General features: G+C 33.0%; 1 long non-coding RNA gene across 1 annotated transcript; it reads right to left on the bottom strand.

Annotated features, from left to right (window-relative positions):
* Positions 1 to 531: 531 nt before the first annotated feature.
* LOC148782240 (uncharacterized) lies at positions 532 to 1,368 on the bottom strand. Its single transcript, XR_016054558.1, has 3 exons — positions 1,216 to 1,368; positions 826 to 861; positions 532 to 739 (listed from the first exon to the last, which is right to left on the bottom strand). It is a non-coding gene; the product is annotated as an uncharacterized LOC148782240 (long non-coding RNA).
* Between the last annotated feature and the right edge of the window lie 10,473 nt (positions 1,369 to 11,841).

Raw genomic sequence — 11,841 nt, 5'->3', positions numbered from 1 at the left:
AAATTGTAGTATTATATATTTTATAATACTTGAATAATTACTATTGAAAATCATAATAAAACTAATTTATTTTTATTAGTATTAGTATTTATAGCTAAATAGTCACAATTGTAGTATTAAATATATTTATTATCAGGAGGTTATTATTTTCTTAAAAATATACTTGTATGATTCATATAATTGTTGCAATTAAACAAAGAGTATCACATAAAAAATGAAAATTCGCTTAATGCAAAGATGATGATGTAACATTCATTCATCGTCGTGAAATTTTGCATAGGTCTGAGCATGACAACTAATACATTTTATTAGGGTGTATTTTATCATCTATGTAAAGTACCTTGTATAACTTCATTGCACATTGGGAAAGGGTGGTAGCACCCCACACTCTATTTACCACATTGTAGTTTATTTCCCACCGCTAATACTACCTACTAATACCTTAAAAACGTTAATTCCTAATCTACTTGAAAAAACAGGTAGTGTCCCTTGTCTTCCCCACTGAATTACCCAGAAACTTCATTGCGCATATAGAAGTAACCGATAAACAATTAAAATTATTTAGTTCTTACATTAAATGCTACACACACTTCTAAGCAAAAGTAATATCCAAGAACTCTAATATCCAATGAGCAACCAAATGAAGAATCATCTAAGTTCTCTCAAAGTAAGTCAAGGCTGCTATATACATATTTCTTGCTTCTTCCATGGCATGTAGATGGGCTTCGCGTGTAGGTTCCTGAAAAATAAAAACTCAAAAAAAAAAAAAAAAAAGAAGAAATCCTTACAATATGCAATATCAAAATAAAATAGAAATCAACATACCTATGTAGAGGAAAAAAATATGCTTGCCTTGCATAGCTTCATTCAACATACAAAAGTACACCCGATAAGCAATTAAAATTATTTATTTCTTACATTAAACACTACACACACTTCTAAGCACAAGTAATACTGAAGAACTCTAATACTTAATAAGCAACCAAATGAAAGCTCATCTAGGTTCTCTCTCAAACTAGATTTTCTCTCAAAGTAGCCAAGGCTGTTATATACATCTTTTTTGTTTCTTCCATAGCGTGTAGATGGGCTTCATCTATGGATTTTTAGAAAAGAAAAGAAAAAACAGAAATTCAGACAATATACAATATCAAAAGAAAATAGAAATCAACATACCAATGTAGAAAAAAAAAATATGATTGCATTGAAGAGAATTACCATAGTCACATTTGTGGCGTGTGAAGCACATGTTAAACGTTGAGAGAGAGAGAGAGAGAGAGAGAGAGAGTTGTGGTATGCATGAGAGTGGGAGAGAAGAGAGAGAGTTGTGGCGTGCATGTGTGTGTGAGAGAAATTAATGTAGATAGGAGAATTGTGAGAGGGGGAGAAAAAAATGAGAGAGAGGTCTTTGGAATGAGAAGAGAAATATGGGAGATATAAATGTGGAAAGGGAAGAGAAATATGGAAGGGAATGAGAGTAAATCATGAAGAGAGACAAACGAAGTTACTTAAATTGAGGAGAGAAATGAATTTACTTAAATTGGGAAAAGATGGAAGATTGGACGTCACCATATTAAAAGAAGAAGTTACCTAGAAGATGAAGTGTCATCATACTAAAAAATGAGTTACCTATTTTTATGCCTTTGCGTACATGTAGGGAGAGAGAGAATGATAACATAGAAACAAAAAAGGAGTTACCTAGAAGATGAGTGTCATCATTATGCATTTGCGTGCATGTAGGAAGAGAGAGAATAAAAGTATAGAAATGTGGGGTAAAGGAAAAGATGAGTAAATTAAGTTTGCTTTAATTAGGAGAGAGAGAGAAGATGAGGTGTTATCACACAACTAAAAGAGTTACCTATTTGTATGTTTTTTCATACATGTAGGATGGCGAGAGAGATGGAGAGTTAATATATAATCATAGGAGAGATGTGGAGAAGATGAGGTCTCATCACACAACTAAATAAATTACCTATTTTTATATATGTAGAATGGAGAGATAGAGATAATGGAGAAACATAGGAGAGATGGAAGGTAGAGTAAATTAAGAGAAATAAGAGAGAAAGAGAGCGTGTGTTGGGAGGGAGGGAGGTATAAGCATTGAATAAAAAAAGACACGTAGCGCCATAATAAGAGGGGTGTTGCTCTCGTTTAATAATAAGAGGGGTGTTGCTCTCGTTTAATATATAACTAGTAATATGCACATGCAACGTTGCTACACAACTAAAGGAGTTACCTATTTGTATGTATTTTTAAGCATGTAGGATGGAGAGGGAGAGAGAGCTACTATAGAGACCTGAGAGAGATGGCGAGAATATGAGGTGTCATCACGCAATCGAAGGAGTTATACCTATTTTTATGTATTTGTATGCATGCAGAATGGAGAGATAGAGATAATGGAAAAACGTATGAGAGATGGAAAGTAGAGTAAATTAAGAGAAATACGAGAGAAAGAGAGTGTGTAGAAATGTGGGAGGCAGAGAGGTATAAGCATTGAATCAAAAAAGATACGTGGCTCGATAAGAAGAGGGGTGTTGCTCTTGTTTAATATATAACTAGTAATATGCACGTGCAACATGATATTTAATATTAATCATTGAAATATATTTATCATTAAAAAAATTTCAATAAAACATGATCTTAGAGAGAGAATTTAATGCATTTATCTTCACACTTGAATATTTTATTAATTAATAATAAATGTGATGGTAAATATTATTTTTAGTATACTTTTATTGATACAAATTCATTTGACATACAATTAAAATAATAAATATCGTTTAAAAAATAATTTAAATTATATAAATAAAACTAATAAATAAATTTATGCAGGGCCTTACGAATATTAATATCCAATATGATAGTTTAAGACATTAGATCCTATTAATGTCTATATTTAATAAATTAGTCCATTAAGGCATACTCAAGAAGCATTAACCTTATCATAAACAAAAGAGTAATAAGAATTTATATATATTGATCAATACGTAATTTCAAGAATAAGATAGGGGGGGAGAGATTTAGGCCTGAGATGTGAGAATAACATTTTTTTTTTTCTTAACCCACATGTTAACCATTAAAAATATACATAGGAAATAGTAACTTGAGTGAGAGGGATAAATTATTATAAATAAAATTATATACGTTTTTTATTGGGCTGAGGGTTTTTTGTTGCGCATGGAAAATAATGATTTGAATGTGAGAGAAATAAATTATGATTAATAAAAAATGCATCTTTATTAATGGGGGGTGTACATTTTCAATAAGTCATATTTTTCTATTGTATTAACTTAGTAAGTATAAAATTTATTTAAAAAGCATGAACAAACGAAATAATTCAGATATACTATTTGTCACAAAAAAAGACTAAATGCGACCAAAAGATTTTTAATATTATTTTAAATAGAAGAATCAAGAGGGACATAGTGCAAATGAAAAATAGTAAGAAAAAGTTAGAGGAGACAGGATCACAACGTATAGGTTAAGAATGGTTTTTAATAATTCAAAATTCATAGTTAGAAAATAAAAGATATTCAAGTATCTCAAATAATCAAATTTTGTATATGCTTAATCACATTAATATTTTATATATATATATATATATATATATAATATTGCCATTAAAAAACTAATGTAATATTAAAATAGTCATAAAAACTTTTAAAATATAAAAATTATAGTTAAAATATGCAAAGGCCAAAATTGAGATAGAAATAAAATTATTATTTTATTTTATTTTTATTATTAATATTAATATTAATAATACTATTATTATTATTTTATTTTTAAAATATAATAATAATAATAAGGCTAAAATATTATTATTATTTATTAATATAAAATAATAATAAAATTATTAAATTATTATTAGTATCATTTTACTTTTATTTTCTAAGGTAAGGCCCATTGATCTCGAATACTAAAGAAAAAAGATTAATTTTCTTTTGGATTCTTATGTTAAATGATAAATCGACTTTGTTTCTATCTCAATTTGGCCATTTAATTTTGTTTTATAATAAAGAGTTCAAAAGAGGCAATAATACACCTAGAAAATAGGTAGAGAAAGCTATTACTGTCATCAAAAAACTAATGTAATGATAAAATATTCATAAAAAACTAAAATATAACAAAATATGCTTAAAATCATAAAGGGTGAAATTGAGATAGAAACAAAATTACTATAATCTAACATAAAAATCAAGAAGGAAAAAAAATATTTTTTTCCATTGGCATTTAAGATCCATGGGCTTTACATTATACGATAAAAATAGTTTATAAAATAAATTAAAATAATATTTCATAATAGAGGCATAATACATCTGGAAGATAACAAAAGAAAGCTAGAGGAGACAATAGCATAAATAAATAACTTATAGGCAATCAAAATAAATAATAATAATAATAGTAATAATAATAATAATAATAATAATAATAATAATAATAATAATAATAATAATAATAATAATAATAATAATAATAATATAATAATAATAATAATAATAATAATATTGATAATATTAATTATAAGTAGTAATAAGTATTATTTTATTACTATTTTTAAATTTATAATAAAAAATTAAAACTATTCAAGAATCTAAATCCTTAGTTTCTTCAATCTAATTGAGTTTCATGACCTGCGTGAGAGAGATAGATCAAACCACTTATTTTCTACATGTAAAAACTTTATATTCCAATTTTAAAAATATACTACTATTTTATTACTATGTTCAAGTTGATAATAAAAAATTAGAATTATTCAAGGATCTAAATCCTTAGTTTCTTCAATCTAATTGAGTTTCACAACCTGAGAGAAAGATCAAACAACTTATTTTCTACATGTAAAAAATTCTTATTACAATTTTAAAAATATACTACTATTTTATTACTTTGTTCAAGTTTATAATAATATTAGAACTATCCAATAATCTAAATCCTTAGTTTTTTTTTTATCAAATTGAGTTTTATGACCTGTGTAAGAGAGATCAAACCACTTATTTTCTATATGTAAACAAAATCATATTACAATTTGAAAATATACTACATAGAAATAGACACAAACATCGTACCTTTTACCTTTCTCTTGAGAAAATATTTTCGAGCTAAAAAATCCTTGTGAAAGATCAGTAAATAAATGAATTTTAGAGAGAGAAATAACTGCATTGTTTTCTCATAAAATAAGGTGGGGCATGATAGGCTTTTGGGGTGGGGCATGAGGGTTTATGGTGAGAGAGGATGGAAAAGGTTTTTCCTAAAAAGATATTTTGGAAGGGAGAAATGGGGAGAGAGATTAAAGGAGAGATGAGTGAAATAAGGGAAATATTATAGAAGATATTTAAGATGAGAGTTATCACATAGAGGGAGAGAGAAATAATTGGTTTCTTTATCATAAGTTTTTTAGAGTTACTGCAAGATAGAGAAAATAAAGAGAGAGAGAGAGTGAGAGAGAGAGAGAGAGAGAGAGAAACCATTGAGAGTGTCCTTTGAGAGGGAGAGATCTCAGGGAAATAAATGGGAGAAAGATTTTATTGAAAGAAGGAGAGAGATGAAACTGGTACAGAGGAAACTATAGATGATATAAATAAAAGAGAGATATGAGATTTTAGGAAAATAAATGGGAGAGAGATTTTATGAAAGAGGGAAAGAGATATAGAAACAATAGAAAGGGAAACCTAGATGACATAAATATAAAATAATTATGATTTTTTTAAAACCATGCAATAAAAAAAAGGAAGGTACCATCTCTCAAAAGTCTGCAAAGGAATCCACCCCCAAAACAATCTCTTTCAAGATAACAATTTTTATTCAATTCATAGACTGATTTACAATGAAAGGAGATGTCCCTTTAAATAGACTAAAATAAGATAACTAATAAAAGCTTCTCTCTACACCTATCCCTATTTTCTCTCTTTCATATTCACATGCTTCTAGATAGCCATGTTTTCCCTCTCATGTTTTACCCAAAAAAAGACCTCCCAAGTTGGTTATTGTTGATAAAGATAAAATCTCTTCTAAATTTATCATTATCCAAATTATATCCCTCAAACTAACCCAATCGATACAAGATAAACACAATATACACTCTAAAGTCGCTCTGCTAATTATCCATGTATACTCCCTAAACAAAAGAATGATTAAAATAATCCTAATAAATAATAATAATTTCCCCTTAGTACGTCATTGCCCTTTCTTTTCCTCTTGGGTTCTACGACCCTTCTTTGGCCCAATCATGAAGGGGCATGACTGCATCATTCCCCCCAGTTGAAAGCAACTCGAGTCCGGCGAGTTGGCTTCAGTATATATGCGATATAAGTTTGGATCCACTCTTTTGAACTCTGGCTCAGAAATCCACGTGTTATTAGAGTACGGCCTGCCCTTCCATTTGACTAGAAATTGGCGATAGGAACCCTTTCGAGTTTGAAAGCTTTCAGTCTTCAAAACTTGCTCAATTTCATCATCTTTCTTCTTTGGTAATTTCTTCATCATATCAACTACATCTTTTGCGACTTCTAAAGGCCATGTAACTCAAATAAGTTAGCAACATTAAATATCAGAGAGATATCAAATGCCTCGGTAATTTTACCTTATATGCATTGTTCCCATATTGCTTCAAGATGCGGCAAGGACCCACTTTCTTGGACTTGAGTTTATTATAGGTTCCCAACGGAAACCTTTCCTTTTGCAAATACACCATTACTAAGTCACCCTCTCTTCTATGCTCATTTGAGGCTTTTTGATACTTGACTTTGCTCTCCTCAATTTTCTTCTTGATTTGGGCTTGCAAATCTTGAATATGTTCAGCAAAAGCATTGCCATCATCATTTACCTTGCCTGTCATGGGTAATGGCACTAGGTCCAGCACATGAAAAGACGTCCGCCCATTAACAATATCAAATGGTGATTTTCCTGTAGATTGATTTATTGAACTGTTGTAAGCAAACTCAGCCTGAGGCAAATTGAAGTCCCACTGAGATATGTTATCACCAACAATACTTCTCAAGAGGTTACCAAGGTTCCTATTCAGTACTTCGGTTTGCCCAACTGTTTGAGGATGATAGGCACTAGAAAATTGAAGTTTGGTTTCCATACACTTTTATAAAGTGCGCCAAAAATGACTTAAAAATTTTGTATCCCGATCAGTTGTAATAGACTTAGGAACACCATGTTGCCTTACAATATCTTTGAAAAAGAGATTCGCGATATATATAGCATCCATAGTTCTTCTACAAGGAATAAAATGTGCCATTTTGGAAAATCGATTAACAACAACAAAAATAGAGTCCACACCTCGTGTGGTACGTGCAAGTCCAAGTACAAAATCCATAGAAATATCAACCCATGGGGCATCTGGAACAGGAAGATGAGTATAAAGACCTGTATTTTGTGTGTGACCTTTAGATACTTGGCAAGTTCGATATCGGGTCACAAATCGATCAACATCTCGTCGCATACGTGGCCAAAAAAAATTTTTCTCCAACCATAGCCATAGTTTTGTCATTCCCAAAGTGTCCACCCAAGCCCCCACCATGAAGCTCCATGATTATCTTCTCCCTTATGGAGCAATCAGGTATACATAACCGCACACCGTTAAATAAGCAACCATCATGTACGAGATACTCACCACTAGGGTCTCGCCCATCAACACACCTTTCAAGGACCTTGCTGAAAATTAGATCAACTTTGTATTAATCTTTTATCACTTCAAACCCCAACACTTCCATAGACAAAGTTCTAAGCAACACTACCCTTCTACTTAAAGCATCAGCTACCTTATTTTGGGTTCCAGCATTGTGCTTTAATAGAAACGTGTATTCTTGAAGGAAGGACATCCACTTAGCATGTCGTGCATTCAACTTTTTCTGAGAACTCAAATACTGGAGTGCTTAAGGCTTGCATCACTGTAAAAAATTCGTGGTCATAAACCGAATATTTCTCACATGTATCATTCAATTTCTTACTAAAGAAGGCCAATGGTCGTCCCTCTTGACTTAGAACTGCCCCTATGCCAACATTTGATGCATCAGTTTCAATCTCAAACACCTTAGAAAAATCTGGTAAGGCAAGTACTGGTGTTTGCATCATCTTTTGTTTAATTAAAGTGAAGCTCTTTTCAGCAGTGGGATTCCATAAAAACTTTCCAGCCCTCATACAATCAGTCACTTGTACTATTAGAGTGCTGAAATTTTTGATAAATCGACGATAAAATATCATTAGGCCATGAAAAGAACGCACCTTAACGAGTGACTTTGGCACCAGCCACTCAGCTATGGCTTTTACTTTTTATTGATCCGCCTTAATTCTCTCAAATGAAACAACATACCCCAGAAAGACGACATTGGTTGTCATAAATGAGTATTTTCTTAATTCACAATAAGTGACTCCTTCCTTAACACATCAAAGACTTATTCCAAGTGGTTAAGATGATCATGTGGGTTAGCGCTAAAAACCAAGATATCATCAAAATAAACCGCAACAAATTTACCAATAAAAGGACGAAGTACCTCAGTCATTAGGCGCATGAATGTACTTAGTGCATTAGAAAGGCCGAATGGCATCACAAGCCACTCATATAGTCCATCTCTAGTTTTGAAAGCGTTTTCCATTCATCTCCAGGTGGAATTCGCATTTGATAGTACCCACTCCTTAAATCAATCTTTGAGAAAACCTTGGCTCCATTAAGCGTATCTAACATATCATCGAGCCTAGGTATGGGAAATCGATACTTGATTGTGATTTTGTTGATTGCATGACTGTTCACGCACATCCTCCATGACCTATCTTTTTTTGGAGACAATAATGCAGGGACGGCACATGGTCACATGCTTTCTCGAAGCAATCCCTTCTTAAGCAATGCAACAACTTGTCCATGCAACTCCTCATGTTCCATGGGGCTCATTCGATAATGGGCCAAATTTGATAGGCTAGATTCAAGCACCAAGTCAATGTGATGCTAAATATTTCTCATTGGAAGAAGACCATCAGGTAATTCTTCAAGCATCAAATCTTTATACTTATCAAGTAAAGGTTCAAGAGACCTAAAAATTGCAGTCGGTGCAGAATTTTCTTTTGCAACCAATACATAAATCACATCCATATCCTTGTTGTCCCCTTTTAATTTTTTAACATTAAGCAACTTTGAACCCTCCTCTTTAGTGGATTTGGCTGTAGGAAGTTGCTTCATAGGGTGGAGTATTATATTAATATCATCATTAACAAAAGAATAAGTGTTTGGCCTAGTTTTATGCACCATATCATGATCATAAAGCCATGGTCTACCAAGTAATATGTGGCATACATCCATAGGTGTTATATCACACCACACTTTATCTTTATAATTAGCACCAATGGAAAAAGAGATTAAACAACGAGTAAAAACTGATACCTCATCTCCTTTCTTGAACCACTGGATGTGGTATGAGCGTGGGTGTTTACATTCCTTCAATTGAAGTTTAGCCACCATCTCTTTCGACACAATGTTTTCACTGCTCTGACCATCAATTAATATTGTGCATAACTTGCCTCTTGATGTGTAAATTATTCGAAAAAAATTATATCGCAGCCACTTCTCATCATCGTTAGGTATTGGGGTTGATAACATAGTTTGCTGGACAATTAAGGCTTCACCCTCTTCATCTCCATACAAATCCTCAACTTCACCTTTGAAAGGCCCAGTCCCTTCATAAGACTAGCTCGTCCCAATATCACCTTTGCCTTCATAGGTGTATCCTTCATCAACTACTTCTTCATAATTTTCTTCAGCCAAATTAACTTTGACAAGGGGTTGCGTGAGGGTCAATTGCATGCCATATGTCCAGGCTAAAGCTTAAAGCTTGCTGCCTCTGTATTGAAGTAAAGCCTCTTGTCACTAAGCTATTTCTCCCAAGGCCCAGATTGACTATTTCTTCTACTTTGAGGGCCAAAGTATAAGCATCAGACATCTTATAGACATCTTTGAAGGCCAATTCATTCTGAATGCCTTGATTTAGCCCATTCAAGTAACGACTTATTTTTTGATCTTCATACTCTTGTAAATTTACCCTAGATGTCAAAATATAGAACTCTTCAGTATAGTCACTTACCGACTTTTCACCTTGGTTGAGGTTTTGATTTACTGGTAAAACTCTTCGGCACATCTTCGTCTTCATCTTTTCTCACAAATTAATCTTTTCCTTGCCTTGTTGAAGACAATCCTGTTGCAAATCATCCCACCAAACCAATGCATGGCCAGAAAATTTTGTGGCTACTAATTTTACTTTTTTGTGATCTGCAATATCTTTTACCCAAACACTTTCTCGACTTCACTTAGCCAATCAAGAAAATCATCTGCATGCAATCGACCATGGAACTCTGGACTATCATTTTTAATTCCAGGTTCTCTTTCTCTTTCCAACAACCGAAGAATTCGTTCATTGAATTCGTTATTAGCTGGGGCCACCGGAGGTTGGTTAGGAACAAGATGCATACATCTTTCATCACTGTTGCCTTGAGTTCCAACATCGGTCTCTGGATTCCTTTCATCCTGAAGCTGAGCGAATATTGCGCAAGCTCATCGACTTTCACAGTTACATGCACGAATTGGTCTACTCTCTCTGCTAGGGCTTGAGCTAATCTAGTCAATACCTTTAATCCATCGAGGGGTGTCTCTTGTGAAGCCATTGGAACCTGGCTCTGATACCAATTGATGCAGGGAGAGAATAAAACCACAAAATTAACAATAAAAAGAATGAAGGTTAAGAGAAAAATATATTCTCTCAAAGGTCTGCAAGGGAATCCACCTCCAAAACAATCTCTTTCAAGAGACCATTTTTTATTCAATTCATAGACTGATTTATAATGAAAGGAGATGTCCCTTTAAATAGACTAAAATAAGATAACTAATAAAAAGCTTCTCTCTATACCTATCCCTATTTTCTCTCTCTCATATTCACGGGATTCTAGATAGCCACATTTTCCCTGTCATGTTTTACCCAAAAAAGACCTCCCAAGTTGGTTATTGTTGATAAAGATAAACTCTCTTCTAAATTTACCCTTATCCTAATTATATCCCTCAAACTAACCCAATCGATACAAGATAAACACAATATGAACTCTAAAGTCGCCCTGCTAATTATCCCTGCGCACTCCCTAAACAAAAGAATAATTAAAATAATCCTAATATATAACTCTTACTACGTTATTGCCCTTTCTTTCCCTTTTGGGTTCTGCAACCCTTCTTTGGCCCAGTCATGAAGGGGCATGGCTGCATCATATAGTTGCTGTTGATGTTAGAGTAATGATCCTATGGGACCCTGCCACACCTTGTAGAATAGGACCCCTAAGGATTACTATTAGATTTACATCTCAATCTTGGGATCAGAAATGGTTTCACCGGCTAACCCCTTCCTAAAACCGACCACCACAGGTCATTTGCGTCTCAAAAATTCTCGCTTTCTTGTTGCTCTCAGTCCTTGCCCCTTTTTCTCTCCCTCTCTCTAGCCCACTGATTTCCTCTCATCCTTCTTCTCCCTCTCTCCCGTTGCTCCTTCTTTCTAATTTCCTCATATCCAAGCGGCCCCGAGATAATTTTGGAGGACAAAAAGAGACGATGTTGCGAAGAACAACTCTTTCTCTCTCGCAAGGTCACAAGGTCTCAAAGAAAGGTTGAAGAACAAAAAACAGGTATGCTATCTCTGTATTTCTCAATCTCTCTATCTATGAATCTTTTTTTTTTTAAAAGAAGTTCCAGTATTTTATTAATCAATCATAAAAACGTACAACAAAATTAAGAGACTTTATCTATGAATCTCTCTCTGTATTTCTCAATCTCTTCCTGTATTATCTCTCTAGGGAGAGATTGAGAAATACCTA

Source organism: Amborella trichopoda, chromosome 4, assembly GCF_054954075.1.
Source record: "Amborella trichopoda isolate Santa Cruz 75 chromosome 4, AtrichopodaSantaCruz75HAP2 v2.0, whole genome shotgun sequence".
Lineage (NCBI taxonomy): Eukaryota > Viridiplantae > Streptophyta > Magnoliopsida > Amborellales > Amborellaceae > Amborella > Amborella trichopoda.
Note: the sequence above shows the minus strand (reverse complement) of the source record. Positions and strands in the feature narration are given on the sequence as shown.